Source organism: Pimephales promelas, chromosome 24, assembly GCF_988280905.1.
Source record: "Pimephales promelas chromosome 24, fPimPro1.hap1.1, whole genome shotgun sequence".
Classification (NCBI taxonomy): Eukaryota; Metazoa; Chordata; class Actinopteri; order Cypriniformes; family Leuciscidae; genus Pimephales; species Pimephales promelas.
This window is the reverse complement of record NC_142792.1, coordinates 3,183,870-3,209,835: the sequence shown is the minus strand read 5'-3', so window position 1 is coordinate 3,209,835 and position 25,966 is coordinate 3,183,870. Positions and strand designations below refer to the sequence as shown.

The window sequence follows — 25,966 nt, the reverse complement described above, 5'->3', positions numbered from 1 at the left end:
ACTCGCACCACGGAGATCTGGCTGGACTCGAACCAGCAACCTCTGAAACCGTGAGGCAACGCTCTTACCTGTGAGCCACAGATCTCTTGTCTGAACATGTGAAGGAACTTATATTTCACTATGTATGTGAGCTGGGATTTTACAATAAACCAGTTAAATGACACATCTCTAACTCACTGAGCTATGGGGTTTGAACCCATGACCCGGCTCAACCTTGTCTCCCAGTGACGTGTGTTTAACCACTACACCACCGTGGCTTTCACACTGAGAGCTGCCGTTTGAGGCAGTTTGTTGGATATAATGCAATAAATGGTCTTTCGGGGACTTGACGCCCCCAGGTTCCAGCGTCATTAGTGCATAGATATATGCAGCATAGATATATACAGCATAGAATACAGTATATAGCACAGCTGTGCATATATCTATGCTGCATTTATCTATTCATTTTTTTTTATTTATCATTCATTTTATTTATCATTTATCTATTTATAAATATCTATTTATATATATTTATCTATAAATATATCTATTTATCAAGTCTCGAATTCTCGAGACTTGGCGCCCCCAGGTTCCAGCGTCATTAGTGCATAGACATATGCAGCATAGATATAGCACAGTATATATCTATGCTGCATATATCTATGCACTAATGACGCTGGAACCTGGGGGCGTCAAGTCCCCGAAAGACCATTTATTGCATTATATCCAACAAACTGCCTCAAACGGCAGCTCTCAGTGTGAAAGCCACGGTGGTGTAGTGGTTAAACACACGTCACTGGGAGACAAGGTTGTGGAAGAGACATGTGTTCAAACCCCGTAACTCAGTGAGTTGGAGATGTGTCATTTAACTGGTTTATTGTATAATCCTGGCTCACATACATAGTAAAATATCATCTGTTGTAAAATGCATATCCAACAAAGTGCACCAAACAACAAATGATATTGTGAAAACAACGGTGGTGTAGTGGTTAAACACACGTTACTGGGAGACAAGGAAGCATGGGTTCGAAACTCACAATTGAATACCCTTTTCCATCATATAACACAAAGCTCTCCATAAAACCAGTCCAAACACACCATCAACTCACAGGTTTCAGTGGCTCATGATACAAAGCGTTGGTTTGTGATCCAGGAGTCCTGAGTTCAAATCCTGCTCTTGTTTATGTTAAAGACCATGTATTGCATTATATCCAACAAAACTGCCTCAAACGGCAGCTCTCAGTGTGAAAGCCACGGTGGTGTAGTGGTTAAACACACGTCACTGGGAGACAAGGTTGAGGCAGAGTCATGGGTTCAAACCCCATAGCTCAGTGAGTTAGAGATGTGTCATTTAACTGGTTTATTGTAAAATCCCAGCTCACATACATAGTGAAATATAAGTTCCTTCACATGTTCAGACAAGAGATCTGTGGCTCACAGGTAAGAGCGTTGCCTCACGGTTTCAGAGGTTGCTGGTTCGAGTCCAGCCAGATCTCCGTGATATGAGTGAATGCTGTGGTGCGAGTGAGAAGGTGTGGGGGATCATGGGGTCCACCCCTGAGCTCCCGCACGATGTCCAGCAGGGGGTTATGCTTTTGACTGGAAAAAATGAAAATGGCAATTAAAAAAAAAATCGTCCGCCGCTGATGTCCATCCTACGGTGAATGTCCGTCCAAACGGCCCAGAGCTCGGCTTCTGTTGACTGGATGTAACGGTCCAAACACATTCTTTCTGCAAGGAAAGACATACATAAAAATAGACATTATTTCATTTTCTGCATCTAAAAAATGAGATTGTGAAACACGACTAGTTAATAGATGTAAGTGGAATACATTTAAAGCCTAAATCTGTACAGTTTGAAACATATACTACAGAGTACGTTACACTTTTTGGGTTCAAGTAAGATTAAGATGAGACTTTGCTTCACAATAAACAAGAGTAATAGTAACAAATCACTGCATCTCTACAAAACCATGAAGCTGCATGTCCAGGAACATCAGAGCTTCACAAACTAACTAACTCTATGAACAAGCATCAATCCAGAATATTACCTACAGTAACACTACAACAACAGAGACAAAGACCACAATCTCCTATTATTCCACTTCATAATATAAACAGCAGATGGCGATTCGTTGAAATATTACAAATGTAACGCAACAACAACCTATTCATTTGTTTGTTGTGAAGGTCTGACAGGGAGTTCAGCAACAGAGCAGAATGTAAACAGAGTCTAAATTACCAGAGGAGCAGCTTTCAGAATCAACACACACCTAAATAATGACCTAATTCCAACAAATAAGGGCTGCTAGATGTGAGCTAATACTGTTATAAGAGAAAACAATGTAAGTGAAGGAGACTTACAGGCTGAGTCGTGTGACATCTTTGATTCCTGCTCTTCGTCACAAGGTTTGTCTGTTTTCTCTGTTTATGGCTTGAAATGTGTGCTGTTAAGTGACATTATGAGTCTGTCACTGAGCTGTCATCTACAGAATGTGCAGCTTTATTAAAACAAACTGCACATGTTGTGGCTTTGACTGTTATCAATATCAAGCACCATGTTGTCAATCATCTGAAGCTGCTGCTGACAGAATGAACCTGAACCTCGATTACGCCGCCTAGTGGAGCGGATGAAAACTGCGCTTCAGTTTCAATTTGACGAGTCTTTATTTTATTAGTGCAAAGAGACACAAAGTTTGATTCAGCTTCAGATTGATTATATTACAAAGCGTCGCACATACTTTGACAATGAGACAATGACTTTGTGTAGTTTTGGCAGCAGATTCGTGCAGCACTTATAGTCAATCTTGGCTGGATCTTCGTCTGTCTGTCACGTGATGAGGAACCATGTTGTGAGGAGCACGTGAGTCTCTGGATCTCTGGACGCTCGTGAGGTATGGATGTTGTGAATGGAGGAGCGAGACTCGCTTTTACAGACTCAAAAACACAAAAATTACACTGATTTTACATTTATAGTAAAGATTGTTTAATATTTGGGATAAAATATTATTATTGTGGTAAAACAGCTGACTATAAATGTGTCTAATGGCCGCTTTTTACTGCCTAATATAACAGACACAGTGTCCTGTGTTTCTCTGCCTTCAGACAGACTCCAGCTTCTCTACATAGGACAAGTGTTTGGAGAATCCTGGATGGAGAGCAGGCATGTGTGCATGAAACCAGAGACCAGATTAATGTGTTCATGTACCCCACCTTGTGGACACTAAGTGTATCTGCATTAATATATGAAAACAGCATGAAGAGGAAAGAGATTTTAAAAAAAGTCCCTAATCCTGCTCCTGAAGAGCCACTTTCCTGAGTTTATCTCCAACCCTGTAAAAAAACGCTCTAGCAGCTGAACAATAAATTGTCGTTTTAATGAATGCTGTTGCTAAACTAAAAAAACAACCACAATGAACCATATCAAACATCACAAATGCCGTGGCTCAGTGGCTAATCATTTGTCTTTCATTCAGTTCTTGGTCCAAATCCCACAGTTGCTAATATTTTTATCACAGAAAACAAAGCCCTCAATAAACTCAAAAGAGTTCAATAAATAAATGGTTGCGTTTGAATCTTAGATTGCCTATGTTAAAATGCATATCCAACAAACTGCACCAAACAACAGATGATATTGTGAAAGCCACGATGGTGCAGTGGTTAAACACACGTCACTTGCAGGTAAAATAGCTGGAGGAACCCCAACACAACACATTTTCCAACTCTTCCTAATCAATCACACCTGAATCGACTCATCAGCTCGTTAGTAGAGACTCCAAAACCAGACATATATGGGTCAGATAAGAAAGACGTCGAGGGTGTGCAATGTTGGTGTGGCTCTTGGAACAGGTTTGTAAAATACTTGTAAAATACTTGCAAAATACTTGTAAAATACTTGTATAGCTCGTAGAAGGAGTCTGTATGTTAACTTGTTGTTTTGGATTGACATCAAAGTGACATTTAATTCTATTTTGTAGCTTGATTGATATCTTACAGATGCTGTTGCATTGGTTTAATTGCTCATAAAATGAGCATGCGTTTTCACCTCCTATGATCTATATTTATTCTATAAACAATCACTTTGTTTCTTTCTGAGATTTGTAGCTTCCTAGGGGAAGTTATTAGTGAAATTTGAAGTGTTTCTGATTGTCTCACTGCTGTCTGTTTGTAGGGATCTCTTGGTTTGAGCTGCTGGAGGTCATGAGGAAAAGCAGTGAGTGACTTTGCATGGAGTATTTTGAGAGGAGCAACCGCCGAACTGTTATGCATCTGAGCCTTTTCCTGACTCAACCTGTTTCTGTTTTGAACTGGCATGTTTTTGACAATGATCTACTCCAGTTTGTGTCCAATAAAATGGTAAATGTGACATTTGTGTGCTGTTCATGATTTCCAGCTGATCTTGGCTTTCTAAACATCAACACCTGCTGTTACTGACTCTGTTGATCAGTCAATTAACTAATTATTCAGATGATGTGTGGCCCACGTGGTTTAGTTTGTCTATTAATTTGGACAAGCTGTGACTGATTTGCAATTTAATGATTGCCAAGATAAAACAGACCAGTTAAGATTTCCTCATTAGAAATCCAGTTTATTAATGTATTTGTAGTCTGAATTTTTCAGCATGTGAGTAAGTGGGAACGCCTTTCAAGTGCTGGTTGGTTTCCCCAGAGAAAGCAACAGCTGAGATTTGAACCTTGATGGAGTGCAGGTACAATCAACAGTAAAGGGGAGTGTCCATAAGCCACGCCCAAAAGGGGGAGTGTCCATAAGCCACGCCCCAAAGGGAGGGGTGTCCATAAGCCACGCCCCAAAGGGAGGAGTGTCCATAAGCCACGCCCAAAATGTTGACTTAGGCTTTTTTGGGAAAAATTTTACAAGTAATTTTTCGAAAATTTGGACTCCTTTTACATAACCGCTGCTTGAGATTGTCTTGGAAGTCCCAGGGGGAGCGGTTTGGATATGTACTCCCCCCTTCGTGTCCTGCCTTCTCTCATCCTGGTCATGACCTGATCCGCTCAGTTTTGCAGCTTGTCACAGCTCACGACTGGATGTCCTTCACGCAACCATGCTTCACATACCAGGCTGGGGTTTGAACCCAGATCCTTCTGACCCCAGGAGGACATGCTCAGACCACTGAGCCACTGGTACTTCCACTCTTACTTATGAATTTTTGGTAATTTTGTCTTTTTTATTTGTTGAAAAACCATTGAAGCTAAACACGACAAGAGAGAGATTTGAACCTGGGTTGCCCACACCAAGATCAAACACTCAGACCACTGAGCCACCAGCACTTCTACTCTTACTCACCAATTTTTGGTAATTTTGTCTTTTTTATTTGTTGATAAACCAATGAAACTAAACACCACAAGAGAGAGACTCGAACCTGGGTTGCCCACAACAAGCTCTACCGCTCAGACCACTAAGCCAACAGCACTTCCACTCTTACTCATCAATTTTTGGTAATTTTGTCTTTTTTATTTGTTGAAAAACCAATGAAACTAAACACCACAAGAGAGAGACTCGAACCTGGGTTGCCCACAACAAGCTCTACCGCTCAGACCACTAAGCCAACAGCACTTCCACTCTTACTCATCAATTTTTGGTAATTTTGTCTTTTTTATTTGTTGAAAAAACAATGAAACTAAACACCGCAAGAGAGAGATTTGAACCTGGATTGCCCACAACAAGATCTACCGCTCAGACCACTAAGCCACCAGCACTTCCACTCTTACTCATCAATTTTTGGTAATTTTGTCTTTTTTATTTGTTGAAAAACCAATGAAACTAAACACCGCAAGAGAGATTTGAACCTGGATTGCCCACGCCAAGATCTAACGCTCAGACCACTAAGCCACTGGCTCTTCCACTCTTATCTGTCAATTTTTGGTAAATAAAAATGTCTTCATGTGGTGATTTGTGTGAATTACACCTTTGCAAATAGAGTCTAAATAAACTTAAAAATATTTTGCCCTCCTATGGTGATTTGTCTGAATTACACCGTTGCAAATCGACTCGAGTCTAAATAAACACAAAAGAGTTTCACCTTCTTGTGGTGACATTACTGCAAATCGGCTTAACCCACCTGCTGAGATCTTCGTGAACTACATCGTCTAACGAGGTAGTGTAAATGCGCTACACTTCTGTAAGAGGGTGAGAGGAGAAAAACGAACTTCCAAACAGAACTATTTACACTATCTATGTTCCGTCCTGTCTTCTGTTCAAAATTCAAATAGATATATTTGCAAATAAAAACACCAAAACAATATAAGTCCTCCTGTGGTGGTGATTTGTGTGAATTAAACCATTGCAAATCGAGTCTAAATAAACATAAAAGTGTTTCGCCCCCCTGTGGTGATTTGTGTGAATTACACCGTTGCAAATCGAGTCTAAATAAACTTAAAAATATTTCGCCCTCCTGTGATGATTTCTGTGAATTACACTGACGCAAACGAAGTCTAATAAACATTAAAGTGTTGTGCCCTCCTGTGGTGGTGATTTGTGTGAATTACATCGTTGCAAATCGAGTCTAAATAAACTTAGAAATATTTCTCCCTCCTGTGGTGATTTGTGTGAATTACACCATTGCAAATCAAGTGTAATAAACATAAAAGAGGGTCGCCCTCCTGTGGTGATTTGTGTGAATTACACTGACGCAAACGAAGTCTAATAAACATTAAAGTGTTGCGCCCTCCTGTGGGTGATTTGTGTGAATTACATCGTTGCAAATAGAGTCTAAATAAACTTAGAAATATTTCTCCCTCCTGTGGTGATTTGTGTGAATTACACCATTGCAAATCAAGTGTAATAAACGGGGTCGCCCTCCTGTGGTGATTTGTGTGAATTACACCGTTGCAAATCAAGTGTAATAAACATAAAAGAGTGTCGCCCTCCTGTGGTGATTTGTGTGAATTACACCGTTGCAAATCGAGTCTAAAAAACATGAGTGTTGCGCCCTCCTGTGGTGATGTGTGTGAATTACACCGTTGCAAATCAAGTGTAATAAACTTAAAAGAGTGTCGCCCTCCTGTGGTGATTTGTGTGAATTACACCGTTGCAAATCAAGTGTAATAAACATAAAAGAGTGTCGCCCTCCTGTGGTGATTTGTGTGAATTACACCGTTGCAAATCGAGTCTAAAAAACATGAGTGTTGTGCCCTCCTGTGGTGATGTGTGTGAATTACACCATTGCAAATCAAGTGTAATAAACTTAAAAGAGTGTCGCCCTCCTGTGGTGATTTGTGTGAATTACACCGTTTCAAATCAAGCGTAATAAACATGAAAGAGTGTCACCCTCCTGCAGTGATTTGTGTGAATCACACCATTGCAAATCAAGTGTAATCAACATAAAAGAGTGTATAGACCCTCAGTGGTGATTTCTGTAAATTACACCATTGCAAGTCAAGTCTTATGAACATAAAAGTGTTGCCCCCTCATGCGGTGATTTTAGGCCTAACAAATTCAGTCTTTTTACCGCATATCAGCTTAACCCACCTGCGGAGACTTTTGTAAACTCCGTCTAACGAGCTAGTGTAAATGCGCTACACTTCTGTAAGAGGGTGAGAGGAGAAAAACATAAGAACTTCCAAACAGAACTATTTACACTATCTATGTTCCGTCCTGTCTTCTGTTCAAAATTCAAATAGATATATTTGCAAATAAAAACAACAAAACAATATAAGTCCAATGAATGTAAAAGTGTTTCGCCCTCCTGTGGTGATTTGTGTGAATTACACCGTTGCAAATCGAGTCTAAAAAACATGAGTGCTGCGCCCTCCTGTGGTGATGTGTGTGAATTACCTAGTGTAGCGGATGGAAAACTGCGCTTCAGTTTCAATTTGACGAGTCTTTATTTTATTAGTGCAAAGAGACACAAAGTTGATTCAGCTTCAGATTGATTATATTACAAAGCGTCGCACATACTTTGACAATGAGACAATGACTTTGTGTAGTTTTGGCAGCAGATTCGTGCAGCACTTATAGTCAATCTTGGCTGGATCTTCGTCTGTCTGTCACGTGATGAGGAACCATGTTGTGAGGAGCACGTGAGTCTCTGGATCTCTGGACGCTCGTGAGGTATGGATGTTGTGAATGGAGGAGCGAGACTCGCTTTTACAGACTCAAAAACACAAAAATTACACTGATTTTACATTTATAGTAAAGATTGTTTAATATTTGGGATAAAATATTATTATTGTGGTAAAACAGCTGACTATAAATGTGTCTAATGGCCGCTTTTTACTGCCTAATATAACAGACACAGTGTCCTGTGTTTCTCTGCCTTCAGACAGACTCCAGCTTCTCTACATAGGACAAGTGTTTGGAGAATCCTGGATGGAGAGCAGGCATGTGTGCATGAAACCAGAGACCAGATTAATGTGTTCATGTACCCCACCTTGTGGACACTAAGTGTATCTGCATTAATATATGAAAACAGCATGAAGAGGAAAGAGATTTAAAAAAAAGTCCCTAATCCTGCTCCTGACGAGCCACTTTCCTGAGTTTATCTCCAACCCTGTAAAAAAACGCTCTAGCAGCTGAACAATAAATTGTCGTTTTAATGAATGCTGTTGCTAAACTAAAAAAACAACCACAATGAACCATATCAAACATCACAAATGCCATGGCTCAGTGGCTAATCATTTGTCTTTCATTCAGTTCTTGGTCCAAATCCCACAGTTGCTAATATTTTTATCACAGAAAACAAAGCCCTCAATAAACTCAAAAGAGTTCAATAAATAAATGGTTGCGTTTGAATCTTAGATTGCCTATGTTAAAATGCATATCCAACAAACTGCACCAAACAACAGATGATATTGTGAAAGCCACGATGGTTCAAAATTCAAATAGATATATTTGCAAATAAAAACACCAAAACAATATAAGTCCAAAGAATGTAAAACGGGGGTCGCCCTCCTGTGGTGATTTGTGTGAATTAAACCATTGCACCTCAATTCTAATAAATATAAAAGAGTTGCCCCCTCATGTGGTGATTGTAGGCCTTGCGAATTCAGTCTTATTACCGAGAATCAGCTTAACCCATCAGCGAAGATCTATGTAATCTACATCGTCTAACGAGGTAGTGTAAATGCGCTACACTTCTGTAAGAGGGTGAGAGGAGAAAAACATAAGAACTTCCAAACAGAACTATTTACACTATCTATGTTCCGTCCTGTCTTCTGTTCAAAATTCAAATAGATATATTTGCAAATAAAAACAACAAAACAATATAAGTCCAATGAATGTAAAAGTGTTTCGCCCTCCTGTGGTGATTTGTGTGAATTACACCGTTGCAAATCGAGTCTAAATAAACTTACAAATGTTTCGCCCTCCTGTGGTGATTTGTGTGAATTACACCGTTGCAAATCGAGTCTAAATGAACATAAAAGTGTTTCGCCCTCTTGTGGTCATTTGTGTGAATTACACAGTTGCAAATCGAGTCTAAATTAACTTAGAAATGTTTCGCCCTCCTGTGGTGATTTGTGTGAATTACACCGTTGCAAATCGAGTCTAAATGAACATAAAAGTGTTTCGCCCTCTTGTGGTCATTTGTGTGAATTACACAGTTGCAAATCGAGTCTAAATTAACTTAGAAATGTTTCGCCCTCCTGTGGTGATTTGTGTGAATTACACCGTTGCAAATCAAGTGTAATAAACATAAAAGAGTGTCGCCCTCCTGTGGTGATTTGTGTGAATTACACCGTTGCAAATCAAGTCTAAAAACATAAGTGTTGCGCCCTGATTTGTGTGAATTACACCATTGCAAATCAATTGTAATAAAAATAAAAGAGTGTCACCCTCCTGTGGTGATTTGTGTGAATTACACCATTGGAGACTGTACTGGTTTCCTTCTCCTTCAAGCACCTGCTGCTCACACACACTCCCATCACAGAGACCTCTGAACCCGTGAGGCAGCGCTCTTACCTGTGAGCCACAGATATCTTTCAAGACATGTGCTGGAACTTATATTTCAGTGTTATCCTGAGAGTTTCCAATAAAGCAGTTAAAGTGAGAGTTGAACCCATGTTTTCATCACAGTCTTGTCCTCAGAGAGTGTTTATCCACTCAACCATGGATTTTACAACAACAACTGGTTTTGGGGACTCCTTGTCTAATGAGAACAAGTGAAAGTCAGCAATAGTGTGATTTGAACTCAGAACACTGTGATTGAAATGCAATGCTTTATCTCCTGAGCCACTGAGACAGTGGAGATGATGCAGTTAAATTAAAGTTTAATTACATTAGTTACATCTGAGACTTTGGATTAAAGTTCCTGTAAAATTGCAGCAGCAACATGTTTGACAAGCTCTGTGGTGCAGAAAATAATGATTTGCTTTTGAATGAGAAAGCCTAGTTTTTTTGTATGTATGTATGTGTGTGTGTGTATAAGTCCAATGAATGTAAAAGCGTTTCGCCCTCCTTTGGTGATTTGTGTGAATTACACCGTTGCAAATCGAGTCTAAATAAACTTAAAAATGTTTCGCCCTCCTGTGGTGATTTGTGTGAATTACACCGTTGCAAATCGAGTCTAAATGAACATAAAAGTGTTTCGCCCTCTTGTGGTCATTTGTGTGAATTACACAGTTGCAAATCGAGTCTAAATTAACTTAGAAATGTTTCGCCCTCCTGTGGTGATTTGTGTGAATTACACCGTTGCAAATCAAGTGTAATAAACATAAAAGAGTGTCGCCCTCCTGTGGTGATTTGTGTGAATTACACCGCTGCAAATCGAGTCTAAAAAACAGAAGTGGTGTGCCCTCCTGTGGTGATTTGTGTGAATTACACCGCAGCAAATCGAGTCTAAAAAACATAAGTGGTGTGCCCTCCTGTGGTGATTTGTGTGAATTACACCGCTGCAAATCGAGTCTAAAAAACATAAGTGGTGTGCCCTCCTGTGGTGATTTGTGTGAATTACATACAGAGAGTAAAAGAAAAGTGGTGATTGTGTGAATCACACCGTTGCAAACCGAGTCCGATCGAATCTAAAAAACATAAGTGTTTCGCCCTCCTGTGGTGATTTGTGTGAATTACACCGCTGCAAATTTCTTCTGTCTTCTCTGTTCTGTCCTTATGTTAAAATACATACATACATAACGTTACACACACACACACACACACACATATATATATATATACAAAAAACTAGACTTTCTCATTCAAAGGAAATCATTATTTTCTGCACCACAGAGCTTGTCAAACATGTTGCTGCTGTAATTTCACAGGAACTTTAATCCAAAGTCTCAGATGTGATCCGACGAGAGTAAAGTGCAGATTTCCTCCGCTCCTCAAGGCGGCAAAAGCGGGTTCTCCTTCAGTCTGACGCTTCTGCTGCTTGACAACGTGACACTTGATGACAATCACAACAACGCGAGCAGATCCTGCAGATGGGAAGATGACAGCTCTTAATGTCACTTTAACAGCACATATTACAGCTCAACCGCAAATAAAACCGACGCAATCAAACGACACATAAATGAGGAACCGAGTACGGCACAAGACTCACCTGTAAGTAACTTTTACTTTAGCATGAAGTCAAGTTCTCTTGTCAGTCGCTATTGTAGCGTTACCTTTTTAATCTTTGAATGAATCGCCCTCTGATATTCACACTGTAAAGTGTAATAAGAAGGACTCGGTTGATATTGCAGTGTTTTCTGGGTGTATGTGAGAGTCAGCAGGAGTTGTGTCTTGTGTGAAGCTCTGATGTTCTCCTGTTGCTTCCTGCTTTTATTCTACTTCCTGTTATGACTGGGATCTGAGAGTGAAAACTGCCTTTAGAATGGTATGCAATTAAAATGTCACAGTATTACTACAAGCATGAAACAATACAAGTAAAGAGCAGTGACTAGACACTTTGCAATTGGTTTTCTTTGCATAGCATTTCTAATATTGTTCTGATGTTTTGTAGGTTTGGCTTTCTGTGAATGGGGAGTTAGTTTTTAGTTCTGTGTGTTCAGTGTTTTTATAATTGTGTGTGGCCTGTAAGACAGTGATTAAGTTGAATCTCTAGTTGTTGTTACATGTATAAGATTCAAATGAATCGTCCTCTGATTTATGTGTAGTGAAGTAGAATAATAAGCAATTGTTTCTAGTCTCTTTTGTTATTAGTTGTCTTACTTTATGTAATAATAATCTAGTGGATTGATGCTTGTTAATAGAATCAGTTGATGTGTGTGTGTGTGTGTGTGTGAAGTGTGTGTCTGCTGCTTGTATTGTATCGTAGAGATGCAGTGCCTTTCTTCTAATGAAAACTGTCAGGATCAATCCTTGTGCAGGAACATGTCTTTTAGGGTTACTGTTGTGTGAAGGAAGGTTTCATCTTAAAGTTATAACTCCACTTGGGCAGTTCTTTACAGTGTACATGTTTAAGCATCAAGCGTCAGCGCTCGCACCGAAGGCTTTATTTCTATTCAGTGTTTGTGTCCATTTGTAGCCTGTAAAACTGTAATTCAAATCATAGATTATTATTGATACAGCCTTACTGAACTATACTATATTATTATAATAGTAATATATTTTCACACTGTACAACTTTAGGCTTTTAATTTATTCCACTTTCGTTTTATTAACTAGTCTTTAGACTAACTTTCACATTGTCATTTATAGATGTAGAATATTGAGTATTTCTAAAACTAATCTTTTTTTTCTTGTCTTTCCTTACAGAAGGAATGTGTTTGGACCATTACATCCAGTCATCAGAAGCAGAGCTGTGGGACGTGTGGACAGACATTGACTGTAATGATGGACGTCTGCTGATGGACAGGTAATGTAAATGCTTGTTTTACTGTACTAAACATGTAGGTTCCCATCATTTTCTTTTTGAAGGGCCTCCCCCTTTGAAAAGCAAATGATGGGAACCTAAGCGGGTGGGGAAGGGACGAGGAGGCGAAATTTTTATATAAAAAAAAAAAAATTTTTTTTTTCCTTGTTTCCAAAAATCATAACCCCTGCTGCTGACTGTCCCGGAAGCTCCGGGGGGAGACCGTACTGGTATCCCCCTCCTTTGGGCGCGCCACTCACACAACATCCACTCCTATCGCGGAGATCTGGCTGGGATCAAACCAGCAACCTCTGAACCCGTGAGGCAGCGCTCTTACCTGTGAGCCACAGATCTCGTGCTGATGATGTGCTGGAACTTATATTTCAGTGTTATCCTGAGAGTTTCCAATAAAGCAGTTAAAGTGAGATTCGAACCCACGTCTTCATCAGTCTTGTCCTCAGAGAGTGTGTGTTTATCCGCTCGCCCATCATGGATTTCACGTTGACAGCTGGTTTTGGGGCCCCTTGTCTAATGAGAACTATTGAAAGTCAGCAATAGTGGGACTTGAACTCAGGACGCTGTGATTGAAACACAACTCTTTCTCTCCTGAGCCACTGAGACTGCTGAGATGAAGAGCGTTTTCAACCGGTTTGATCCAGAGTTGTGTGTTAAATGATGAATAACTTCAACAAACATGGATCTGAAACCTGGGATTTGAACCAGGACTGTCTGGTTGGTGAGGTTGACAACTATCCACTGAACCACAGAGACTGTGAATCAATGATGTTGTTTTAGATTTCAAGTTTAAGGTTCTTAGCGTATGTTAAAGATTATTGTCATTGATTAATAATTCATTGACTACTCAGATCTATTCTTTATAAAATGATTTTATTTTTAAGTTATTCTTTGTATCAACTGTATCAGTGTGCGTGTTGTGTCCTATCGTCTGTCTATATAAATATACATGCAAAAAAAGTCAGATCTAAAATTATTTTCGCCCTGCTGTGGTGATTTGTGTGAATTACACTATTGCAAATCAAGTCTAATGAACATAAGAGTGTCGCCCTCCTGTGGTGATTTGTGTGAATTACACCGCTGCAAATCGAGTTTAAAAAACATAAGTGGTGTGCCCTCCTGTGGTGATTTGTGTGAATTACACCGCTGCAAATCGAGTCTAAAAAACATAAGTGGTGTGCCCTCCTGTGGTGATTTGTGTGAATTACATATAGAGAGTAAAAGAAAAGTGGTGATTGTGTGAATCACACCGTTGCAAACCGAGTCCGATCGAATCTAAAAAACATAAGTGTTTCGCCCTCCTGTGGTGATTTGTGTGAATTACACCGCTGCAAATTTCTTCTGTCTTCTCTGTTCTGTCCTTATGTTAAAATACATACATACATAACGTTACACACACACACACACATATATATATATACAAAAAACTAGACTTTCTCATTCAAAGGAAATCATTATTTTCTGCACCACAGAGCTTGTCAAACATGTTGCTGCTGTAATTTCACAGGAACTTTAATCCAAAGTCTCAGATGTGATCAGACGAGAGTAAAGTGCAGTTTTCCTCCGCTCCTCAAGGCGGCAGAAGCGGGTTCTCCTTCAGTCTGACGCTTCTGCTGCTTGACAACATGACACTTGATGACAATCACAACAACGCGAGCAGATACTGCAGATAGGAAGATGACAGCTCTTAATGTCACTTTAACAGCACATATTACAGCTCAACCGCAAATAAAACCGACGCAATCAAACGACACATAAATGAGGAACCGAGTACGGCACAAGACTCACCTGTAAGTAACTTTTACTTTAGCATGAAGTCAAGTTCTCTTGTCAGTCGCTATTGTAGCGTTACCTTTTTAATCTTTGAATGAATCGCCCTCTGATATTCACACTGTAAAGTGTAATAAGAAGGACTCAGTTGATATTGCAGTGTTTTCTGGGTGTATGTGAGAGTCAGCAGGAGTTGTGTCTTGTGTGAAGCTCTGATGTTCTCCTGTTGCTTCCTGCTTTTATTCTACTTCCTGTTATGACTGGGATCTGAGAGTGAAAACTGCCTTTAGAATGGTATGCAATGAAAATGTCACAGTATTACTACAAGCATGAAACAATACAAGTAAAGAGCAGTGACTAGACACTTTGCAATTGGTTTTCTTTGGATAGCATTTCTAATATTGTTCTGATGTTTTGTAGGTTTGGCTTTCTGTGAATGGGGAGTTAGTTTTTAGTTCTGTGTGTTCAGTGTTTTTATAATTGTGTGTGGCCTGTAAGACAGTGATTAAGTTGAATCTCTAGTTGTTGTTACATGTATAAGATTCAAATGAATCGTCCTCTGATTTATGTGTAGTGAAGTAGAATAATAAGCAATTGTTTCTAGTCTCTTTTGTTATTAGTTGTCTTACTTTATGTAATAATAATCTAGTGGATTGATGCGTGTTAATAGAATCAGTTGATGTGTGTGTGTGTGTGTGTGTGTGTGTGTGTGTGTGTGTGTCTGCTGCTGCTTGTATTGTATCGTAGAGATGCAGTGCCTTTCTTCTAATGAAAACTGTCAGGATCAATCCTTGTGCAGGAACATGTCTTTTAGGGTTACTGTTGTGTGAAGGAAGGTTTCATCTTAAAGTTATAACTCCACTTGGGCAGTTCTTTACAGTGTACATGTTTAAGCATGAAGTGTCAGCGCTCGCACCGAAGGCTTTATTTCTATTCAGTGTTTGTGTCCATTTGTAGCCTGTAAAACTGTAATTCAAATCATAGATTATTATTGATAGAGCCTTACTGAACTGTACTATATTATTATAATAGTAATATATTTTCACACTGTACAACTTTAGGCTTTTAATTTATTCCATTTCCTTTTATTAACTAGTCTTTAGACTAACTTTCACATTGTCATTTATAGATGTAGAATATTGAGTATTTCTAAAACTAATCTTTTTTTTCTTGTCTTTCCTTACAGAAGGAATGTGTTTGGACCATTACATCCAGTCATCAGAAGCAGAGCTGTGGGACGTGTGGACAGACATTGACTGTAATGATGGACTTCTGCTGATGGACAGGTATGTACATGCTTATGTTTTACTGTACTAAACATGTAGGTTCCCATCATTTTCTTTTTGGAGGGTGACCCCTTTAAAAAGCAAATGATGGGAACCTAAATAGGTGGGGAAGGGACGGCGGGGCAAAATTTTTAGACAGCTAAATTTTTATTGTATAAAAAAGCATAACCCCTGCTGTCCATTGTGGCGGGGCTCGGGGGGGGACCCGAATCATCCCCGCCCCTTCACACATACAGCATTCTCTCGTATCGCGGAGATCTGGCTGGGATCGAACCAGCAACCTCTGAACCCGTGAGGCAGCGCTCTTACCTGTGAGCCACAGATCTCTTGCTGATACATGTGCTGGAACTTATATTTCACTCTTCGAGCCCTGCGATTTTACAATAAATCATGCTGAGGTGGGGATCGAACCCACGTCTCCAGTGAAACCCATCAGCCGAGATCGTGTGTTGAGCCACTGCACCACTGTGGCTTTCACACTGAGATCTGGTGTTTTGGCCACTTTGTTTGATTTCATCACATCAATTTTGCGCTCAATTCTCATTTACTAAAGGAAAGCCTTTGTGCTTAACTGTTCACACACTCATATCGCAGAGACCCGGCTGGGATCGAACCAGCAACCCCTGAACCCGTGAGGCAGCGCTCTTACCTGTGAGCCACAGATCTCTTGCTGAGACATGTGCTGGAACTTGTATTTTAGTGTTATCCTGAGAGTTTCCAATAAAGCAGTTAAAGTGAGATTTGAACCCAATAGCTTAGCTGGGATTTGAACCTTAACTTCAGCGCACCCTTACCTTCACAGAACATGTGTTTAACCACTGCACCACTGTGGTTTTCACTCTGAGAGCTGGTGTTTTGTCCACTTTGTTTGATATAACAACTATTGATAACAATTTTATTTAAATTATGGGGACCAAAAATGCTGAGATGGGATTTGAACCTTAACCTCAGCGCATCCTTACCTTCACAGAACATGTGTTTAACCACTGAACCACTGCGGCTTTCACGCTGAGTGTTGGTGTTTTGTCCACTTTGTTTGATAAAACAACTATTGATAACAATTTTATTTAAATTATGGGGACCAAAAATGCTGAGATGGGATTTGAACCTTAACCTCAGCGCATCCTTACCTTCACAGAACATGTATTTAACCGCTGAACCACTGTGGCTTTCACGCTGAGTGTTGGTGTTTTGTCCACTTTGTTTGATAAAACAACTATTGATAACAATTTTATTTAAATTATGGGGACCAAAAATGCTGAGATGGGATTTGAACCTTAACCTCAGCGCATCCTTACCTTCACAGAACATGTATTTAACCGCTGAACCACTGTGGCTTTCACGCTGAGTGTTGGTGTTTTGTCCACTTTGTTTGATAAAACAACTATTGATAACAATTTTATTTAAATTACTGGGACCAAAAATGCTGAGATGGGATTTGAACCTTAACCTCAGCGCATCCTTACCTTCACAGAACATGTGTTTAACCACTGCACCACTGTGGCTTTCACGCTGAGAGTTGGTGTTTTGTCCACTTTGTTTGATAAAACAACTATTGATAACAATTTTATTTAAATTACTGGGACCAAAAATGCTGAGATGGGATTTGAACCTTAACCTCAGCGCATCCTTACCTTCACAGAACATGTGTTTAACCACTGCACCACTGTGGCTTTCACGCTGAGATTTGGTGTTTTGGCCACTTTGTTTGATAAAACAACTATTGATAACAATTTTATTTAAATTACTGGGACCAAAAATGCTGAGATGGGATTTGAACCTTAACCTCAGCGCATCCTTACCTTCACAGAACATGTGTTTAACCACTGAACCACTGCGGCTTTCGCTTTGAGAGTTGGTGTTTTGGCCACTTTGTTTGATAAAACAACTATTGATAACAATTTTATTTAAATTATTGGGACCAAAAATGCTGAGATGGGATTTGAACCTTAACCTCAGCGCATCCTTACCTTTACAGAACATGTGTTTAACCACTGCACCACTGTGGCTTTCACGCTGAGTGTTGGTGTTTTGTCCACTTTGTTTGATAAAACAACTATTGATAACAATTTTATTTAAATTATGGGGACCAAAAATGCTGAGATGGGATTTGAACCTTAACCTCAGCGCATCCTTACCTTCACAGAACATGTATTTAACCGCTGAACCACTGTGGCTTTCACGCTGAGTGTTGGTGTTTTGTCCACTTTGTTTGATAAAACAACTATTGATAACAATTTTATTTAAATTACTGGGACCAAAAATGCTGAGATGGGATTTGAACCTTAACCTCAACGCATCCTTACCTTCACAGAACATGTGTTTAACCACTGCACCACTGTGGCTTTCACGCTGAGAGTTGGTGTTTTGTCCACTTTGTTTGATAAAACAACTATTGATAACAATTTTATTTAAATTACTGGGACCAAAAATGCTGAGATGGGATTTGAACCTTAACCTCAGCGCATCCTTACCTTCACAGAACATGTGTTTAACCACTGCACCACTGTGGCTTTCACGCTGAGATTTGGTGTTTTGGCCACTTTGTTTGATAAAACAACTATTGATAACAATTTTATTTAAATTACTGGGACCAAAAATGCTGAGATGGGATTTGAACCTTAACCTCAGCGCATCCTTACCTTCACAGAACATGTGTTTAACCACTGAACCACTGCGGCTTTCGCTTTGAGAGTTGGTGTTTTGGCCACTTTGTTTGATAAAACAACTATTGATAACAATTTTATTTAAATTATTGGGACCAAAAATGCTGAGATGGGATTTGAACCTTAACCTCAGCGCATCCTTACCTTCACAGAACATGTGTTTAACCACTGCACCACTGTGGCTTTCACGCTTAGAATTGGTGTTTTGGCCACTTTGTTTGATAAAACAACTATTGATAACAATTTTATTTAAATTATTGGGACCAAAAATGCTGAGATGGGATTTGAACCTTAACCTCAGCGCATCCTTACCTTCACAGAACATGTGTTTAACCGCTGAACCACTGCGGCTTTCGCTTTGAGAGTTGGTGTTTTGGCCACTTTGTTTGATAAAACAACTATTGATAACAATTTTATTTAAATTATTGGGACCAAAATAGCTTAGCTGGGATTTGAACCTTAACCTCAGCGCATCCTTACCTTCACAGAACATGTTTTTAACCACTGCACATCTAAACGCAAGAAGAAGTAGGAACAGAACCGGCAACCACTCGCTTCATATGTCTGCATATGTCTATACACTAATGACGCTGGAACCTGGGGGCGCCAAGTCCCCGAATTCTCCGCGAATTCCCCGCGAATTCTCCGGACTTGGCGCCCCCCTCATTAGTGCATAGATATATGCATCATAGATATAGCACTGTTCTATATCTATGCTGCATATATCTATGCACTACTGATCTATGCACTACTGACCAAAACACCAACTCTCGAAGCGAAAGCCGCAGTGGTTCAGTGGTAAAACACATGTTCTGTGAAGGTAAGGATGCGCTGAGGTTAAGGTTCAAATCCCATCTCAGCATTTTTGGTCCCAATAATTTAAATAAAATTGTTATCAATAGTTGTTTTATCAAACAAAGTGGCCAAAACACCAACTCTCAGCATGAAAGCCACAGTGGTGCAGTGGTTAAACACATGTTCTGTGAAGGTAAGGATGCGCTGAGGTTAAGGTTCAAATCCCATCTCAGCATTTTTGGTCCCAATAATTTAAATAAAATTGTTATCAATAGTTGTTTTACCAAACAAAGTGGCCAAAACACCAACTCTCAGCGTGAAAGCCACAGTGGTGCAGTGGTTAAACACATGTTCTGTGAAGGTAAGGATGCGCTGAGGTTAAGGTTCAAATCCCATCTCAGCATTTTTGGTCCCAGTAATTTAAATAAAATTGTTATCAATAGTTGTTTTATCAAACAAAGTGGCCAAAACACCAACTCTCAAAGCGAAAGCCGCAGTGGTTCAGTGGTTAAACACATGTTCTGTGAAGGTAAGGATGCGCTGAGGTTAAGGTTCAAATCCCATCTCAGCATTTTTGGTCCCAGTAATTTAAATAAAATTGTTATCAATAGTTGTTTTATCAAACAAAGTGGACAAAACACCAACACTCAGCGTGAAAGCCACAGTGGTGCAGTGGTTAAACACATGTTCTGTTAACGTAAGGATGCGCTGAGGTTAAGGTTCAAATCCCATCTCAGCATTTTTGGTCCCAGTAATTTAAATAAAATTGTTATCAATAGTTGTTTTATCAAACAAAGTGGCCAAAACACCAACTCTCAAAGCGAAAGCCGCAGTGGTTCAGTGGTTAAACACATGTTCTGTGAAGGTAAGGATGCGCTGAGGTTAAGGTTCAAATCCCATCTCAGCATTTTTGGTCCCAGTAATTTAAATAAAATTGTTATCAATAGTTGTTTTATCAAACAAAGTGGACAAAACACCAACACTCAGCGTGAAAGCCACAGTGGTTCAGCGGTTAAATACGTGTTCTGTGAAGGTAAGGATGCGCTGAGGTTAAGGTTCAAATCCCATCTCAGCATTTTTGGTCCCCATAATTTAAATAAAATTGTTATCAATAGTTGTTATATCAAACAAAGTGGACAAAACACCAGCTCTCAGAGTGAAAACCACAGTGGTGCAGTGGTTAAACACATGTTCTGTGAAGGTAAGGATGCGCTGAGGTTAAGGTTCAAATCCCATCTCAGCATTTTTGGTCCCAATAATTTAAATAAAATTGTTATCAATAGTTGTTTTACCGAACAAAGTGGCCAAAACACCAACACTCAGCGTGAAAGCCACAGTGGTGCAGTGGTTAAACACATGTTCTGTGAAGGTAAGGATGCGCTGAGGTTAAGGTTCAAATCCCATCTCAGCATTTTTGGTCCCAGTAATTTAAATAAAATTGTTATCAATAGTTGTTATATCAAACAAAGTGGACAAAACACCAGCTCTCAGAGTGAAAACCACAGTGGTGCAGTGGTTAAATACATGTTCTGTGAAGGTAAGGGTGCGCTGAAGTTAAGGTTCAAATCCCAGCTAAGCTATTGGGTTCAAATCTCACTTTAACTGCTTTATTGGAAACTCTCAGGATAACACTGAAATACAAGTTCCAGCACATGTCTCAGCAAGAGATTTGTGGCTCACAGGTAAGAGCGCTGCCTCACGGGTTCAGAGGTTGCTGGTTCGATCCCAGCCGGGTCTCTGCGATATGAGTGTGTGAACAGTTAAGCACAAAGGCTTTCCTTTAGTAAATGAGAATTGAGCGCAAAATTGATGTGATGAAATCAAACAAAGTGGCCAAAACACCAGATCTCAGTGTGAAAGCCACAGTGGTGCAGTGGCTCAACACACGATCTCGGCTGATGGGTTTCACTGGAGACGTGGGTTCGATCCCCACCTCAGCATGATTTATTGTAAAATCGCAGGGCTCGAAGAGTGAAATATAAGTTCCAGCACATGTATCAGCAAGAGATCTGTGGCTCACAGGTAAGAGCGCTGCCTCACGGGTTCAGAGGTTGCTGGTTCGATCCCAGCCAGATCTCCACGATACGAGAGAATGCTGTATGTGTGAAGGGGCGGGGATGATTCGGGTCCCCCCCCGAGCCCCGCCACAATGGACAGCAGGGGTTATGCTTTTTTTATACAATAAAAATTTAGCTGTCTAAAAATTTTGCCCCGCCGTCCCTTCCCCACCTATTTAGGTTCCCATCATTTGCTTTTTAAAGGGGTCACCCTCCAAAAAGAAAATGATGGGAACCTACATGTTTAGTACAGTAAAACATAAGCATTTACATTACCTGTCCATCAGCAGAAGTCCATCATTACAGTCAATGTCTGTCCACACGTCCCACAGCTCTGCTTCTGATGACTGGATGTAATGGTCCAAACACATTCCTTCTGTAAGGAAAGACAAGAAAAAAAAGATTAGTTTTAGAAATACTCAATATTCTACATCTATAAATGACAATGTGAAAGTTAGTCTAAAGACTAGTTAATAAAAGGAAATGGAATAAATTAAAAGCCTAAAGTTGTACAGTGTGAAAATATATTACTATTATAATAATATAGTATAGTTCAGTAAGGCTTTATCAATAATAATCTATGATTTGAATTACAGTTTTACAGGCTACAAATGGACACAAACGCTGAATAGAAATAAAGCCTTCGGTGCGAGCGCTGACGCTTGATGCTTAAACATGTACACTGTAAAGAACTGCCCAAGTGGAGTTATAACTTTAAGATGAAACCTTCCTTCACACAACAGTAACCCTAAAAGACATGTTCCTGCACAAGGATTGATCCTGACAGTTTTCATTAGAAGAAAGGCACTGCATCTCTACGATACAATACAAGCAGCAGACACACACTTCACACACTCACACACACATCAACTGATTCTATTAACACGCATCAATCCACTAGATTATTATTACTTAAAGTAAGACAACTAATAACAAAAGAGACTAGAAACAATCGCTTATTATTCTACTTCACTACACATAAATCAGAGGACGATTCATTTGAATCTTATACATGTAACAACAACTAGAGATTCAACTTAATCACTGTCTTACAGGCCACACAATTATAAAAACACTGAACACACAGAACTAAAAACTAACTCCCCATTCACAGAAAGCCAAACCTACAAAACATCAGAACAATATTAGAAATGCTATGCAAAGAAAACCAATTGCAAAGTGTCTAGTCACTGCTCTTTACTTGTATTGTTTCATGCTTGTAGTAATACTGTGACATTTTAATTGCATACCATTCTAAAGGCAGTTTTCACTCTCAGATCCCAGTCATAACAGGAAGTAGAATAAAAGCAGGAAGCAACAGGAGAACATCAGAGCTTCACACAAGACACAACTCCTGCTGACTCTCACATACACCCAGAAAACACTGCAATATCAACTGAGTCCTTCTTATTACACTTTACAGTGTGAATATCAGAGGGCGATTCATTCAAAGATTAAAAAGGTAACGCTACAATAGCGACTGACAAGAGAACTTGACTTCATGCTAAAGTAAAAGTTACTTACAGGTGAGTCTTGTGCCGTACTCGGTTCCTCATTTATGTGTCGTTTGATTGCGTCGGTTTTATTTGCGGTTGAGCTGTAATATGTGCTGTTAAAGTGACATTAAGAGCTGTCATCTTCCTATCTGCAGGATCTGCTCGCGTTGTTGTGATTGTCATCAAGTGTCATGTTGTCAAGCAGCAGAAGCGTCAGACTGAAGGAGAACCCGCTTCTGCCGCCTTGAGGAGCGGAGGAAAACTGCATTTTACTCTCCTCGGATCACATCTGAGACTTTGGATTAAAGTTCCTGTGAAATTACAGCAGCAACATATTTGACAAGCTCTGTGGTGCAGAAAATAATGATTTCCTTTGAATGAGAAAGTCTAGTTTTTTGTATATATATATATATATATATGTGTGTGTGTGTGTGTGTGTGTGTGTGTGTGTGTGTGTGTGTGTGTGTGTGTGTGTGTGTGTGTGTAACGTTATGTATGTATGTATTTTAACATAAGGACAGAACAGAGAAGACAGAAGAAATTTGCAGCGGTGTAATTCACACAAATCACCACAGGAGGGCGAAACACTTATGTTTTTTAGATTCGATCGGACTCGGTTTGCAACGGTGTGATTCACACAATCACCACTTTTCTTTTACTCTCTATATGTAATTCACACAAATCACCACAGGAGGGCACACCACTTATGTTTTTTAGACTCGATTTGCAGCGGTGTAATTCACACAAATCACCACAGGAGGGCACACTCTTATGTTTATTAGACTTGATTTGCAATAGTGTAATTCACACAAATCACCACAGGAGGGCACACTCTTATGTTTATTGGACTTGATTTGCAATAGTGTAATTCACACAAATCACCACAGCAGGGCGAAAATAATTTTAGATCTGACTTTTTTGCATGTATATTTATATAGACAGACGATAGGACACAACACGCACACTGATACAGTTGATACAAAGAATAACTTAAAAATAAAATCATTTTATAAAGAATAGATCTGAGTAGTCAATGAATTATTAATCAATGACAATAATCTTTAACATACGCTAAGAACTTTAAACTTGAAATCTAAAACAACATCATTGATTCACAGTCTCTGCGGCTCAGTGGATAGTTGTCAACCTCACCAACCAGACAGTCCTGGTTCAAATCCCAGGTTTCAGATCCATGTTTGTTGAAGTTATTCATCATTTAACACACAACTCTGGATCAAACCGGTTGAAAATGCTCTTCATCTCAGCAGACTCAGTGGCTCAGGAGAGAAAGAGTTGTGTTTCAATCACAGCGTCCTGAGTTCAAGTCCCACTATTGCTGACTTTCAATAGTTCTCATTAGACAAGGGGCCCCAAAACCAGCTGTCAACGTGAAATCCATGATGGGCGAGCGGATAAACACACACTCTCTGAGGACAAGACTGATGAAGACGTGGGTTCGAATCTCACTTTAACTGCTTTATTGGAAACTCTCAGGATAACAGTGAAATATAAGTTCCAGCACATCATCAGCACGAGATCTGTGGCTCACAGGTAAGAGCGCTGCCTCACGGGTTCAGAGGTTGCTGGTTTGATCCCAGCCAGATCTCCGCGATAGGAGTGGATGTTGTGTGAGTGGCGCGCCCAAAGGAGGGGGATACCAGTACGGTCTCCCCCCGGAGCTTCCGGGACAGTCAGCAGCAGGGGTTATGCTTTTTGGAAACAAGGAAAAAAAATTTTTTTTTTTTATAAAAATTTCGCCTCCTCGTCCCTTCCCCACCCGCTTAGGTTCCCATCATTTGCTTTTCAAAGGGGGAGGCCCTTCAAAAAGAAAATGATGGGAACCTACATGTTTAGTACAGTAAAACAAGCATTTACATTACCTGTCCATCAGCAGACGTCCATCATTACAGTCAATGTCTGTCCACACGTCCCACAGCTCTGCTTCTGATGACTGGATGTAATGGTCTAAACACATTCCTTCTGTAAGGAAAGACATGAACAAAAAAGAATATTATTGTTTTTTTTTAAAGATTAAAAAGATAGTTTTAGAAATACTCTATATATTCTACATCTATAAATGAGAATGTGAAAGTTAGTCTAAAGACTAGTCAATAGAAGGAAATTGAATACATTAAAAGTATAAAATTATTTAAATTATATTTTGAGAAATCAGAGTGTGTTTGTGTATGTTTGCTGAGGAGAGATTAGGGATGAGCTATAGTTTAGCTTGCATAGAAGTATTGTGTGCAATGACACATCAATGTAACACAAAAATAAACAAGAAATCTCTTGACAAAATAACTGGTGCAGCTTACGTGATTGAACCATAATTGGGACTAGCTGAAGTTTTAAATGGACAGTAATCCTAAAAGGCTGTTTCCTGCACACGGTTTTAACCCTGTTCTGTTCTGTTCTGGACTGTATGTATGATGGTTTTCATTAGAAGTAAAATCACTTGAGCTCTACACAAGCATGAAGCAGCAGAAACATCAGAGCAACTGACTCTATTAACAAACATCAATCCAGTATATTACCTACAGTAAGACTACAATAACAACAACAGCATGTAAAGAAAAAAAATATAAAACAGCATTCCTTATTATTCTGATTATAAATGTAAAGCAACACCCGATTAATTTGCTCTTCTGAAGGTAGTGTGTGTTCAGAAAAAAGACGCGAATGCTTTCATAACAAACTTAAATAACATTTAGTTTACAGACACCATGAACATTACACTGACGAGCCCTGCTATGATGACATTTCAGCAGAACGATGCATCAGTGAAACATAGAATTATACAAAACATTAAGCGTCTATATCATTTTCTTCGCAAATATCATTTTACAAAAGAAATTCACTTTATGTGCAAAGTTACTTACCGAGAAGTTAAATGACACTCAATTCCCGCATGTTATCGGACTGTATGTCGTTTTATTTGCTGAAATATGTCCAGTTGTGTGGCTGTCATCTGCACATGTTGTAGCGTCTGTCATCAACAAGCGTCAATGTTGCCAAGGACCCGAAGGAGTCGCTCTGACAGTGATGCCCGCTCACGCCGCCTAGTGGAGCGGATGAAAACTGCGCTTCGGTTTCTGTTATTCTGCTAAATAAATAAACATAAAGGTGTTGCGCCCTCCTGTGGTGATTT

At 39.6% G+C, this 25,966-nt stretch overlaps 5 long non-coding RNA genes across 5 annotated transcripts; 3 read left to right on the top strand and 2 right to left on the bottom strand.

The window, feature by feature from the left end:
• The first annotated feature begins 2,734 nt into the window (after positions 1-2,734).
• Positions 2,735-4,345, top strand: LOC120476693 (uncharacterized). Its single transcript, XR_016149739.1, has 2 exons — positions 2,735-2,873; positions 3,085-4,345. It is a non-coding gene; the product is annotated as an uncharacterized LOC120476693 (long non-coding RNA).
• A 6,774-nt stretch (positions 4,346-11,119) lies between these two features.
• Positions 11,120-13,724, top strand: LOC120470936 (uncharacterized). Its single transcript, XR_016149737.1, has 2 exons — positions 11,120-11,481; positions 12,637-13,724. It is a non-coding gene; the product is annotated as an uncharacterized LOC120470936 (long non-coding RNA).
• LOC148965130 (uncharacterized) lies at positions 13,603-15,714 on the bottom strand. The gene is made up of 2 exons (XR_016149736.1): positions 14,537-15,714; positions 13,603-14,411 (listed from the first exon to the last, which is right to left on the bottom strand). It is a non-coding gene; the product is annotated as an uncharacterized LOC148965130 (long non-coding RNA).
• A 5,898-nt stretch (positions 15,715-21,612) lies between these two features.
• Positions 21,613-23,835, top strand: LOC148965129 (uncharacterized). Its single transcript, XR_016149738.1, has 2 exons — positions 21,613-22,848; positions 22,974-23,835. It is a non-coding gene; the product is annotated as an uncharacterized LOC148965129 (long non-coding RNA).
• LOC148965128 (uncharacterized) lies at positions 23,717-25,849 on the bottom strand. Its single transcript, XR_016149735.1, has 3 exons — positions 25,698-25,849; positions 24,699-24,798; positions 23,717-24,527 (listed from the first exon to the last, which is right to left on the bottom strand). It is a non-coding gene; the product is annotated as an uncharacterized LOC148965128 (long non-coding RNA).
• Between the last annotated feature and the right edge of the window lie 117 nt (positions 25,850-25,966).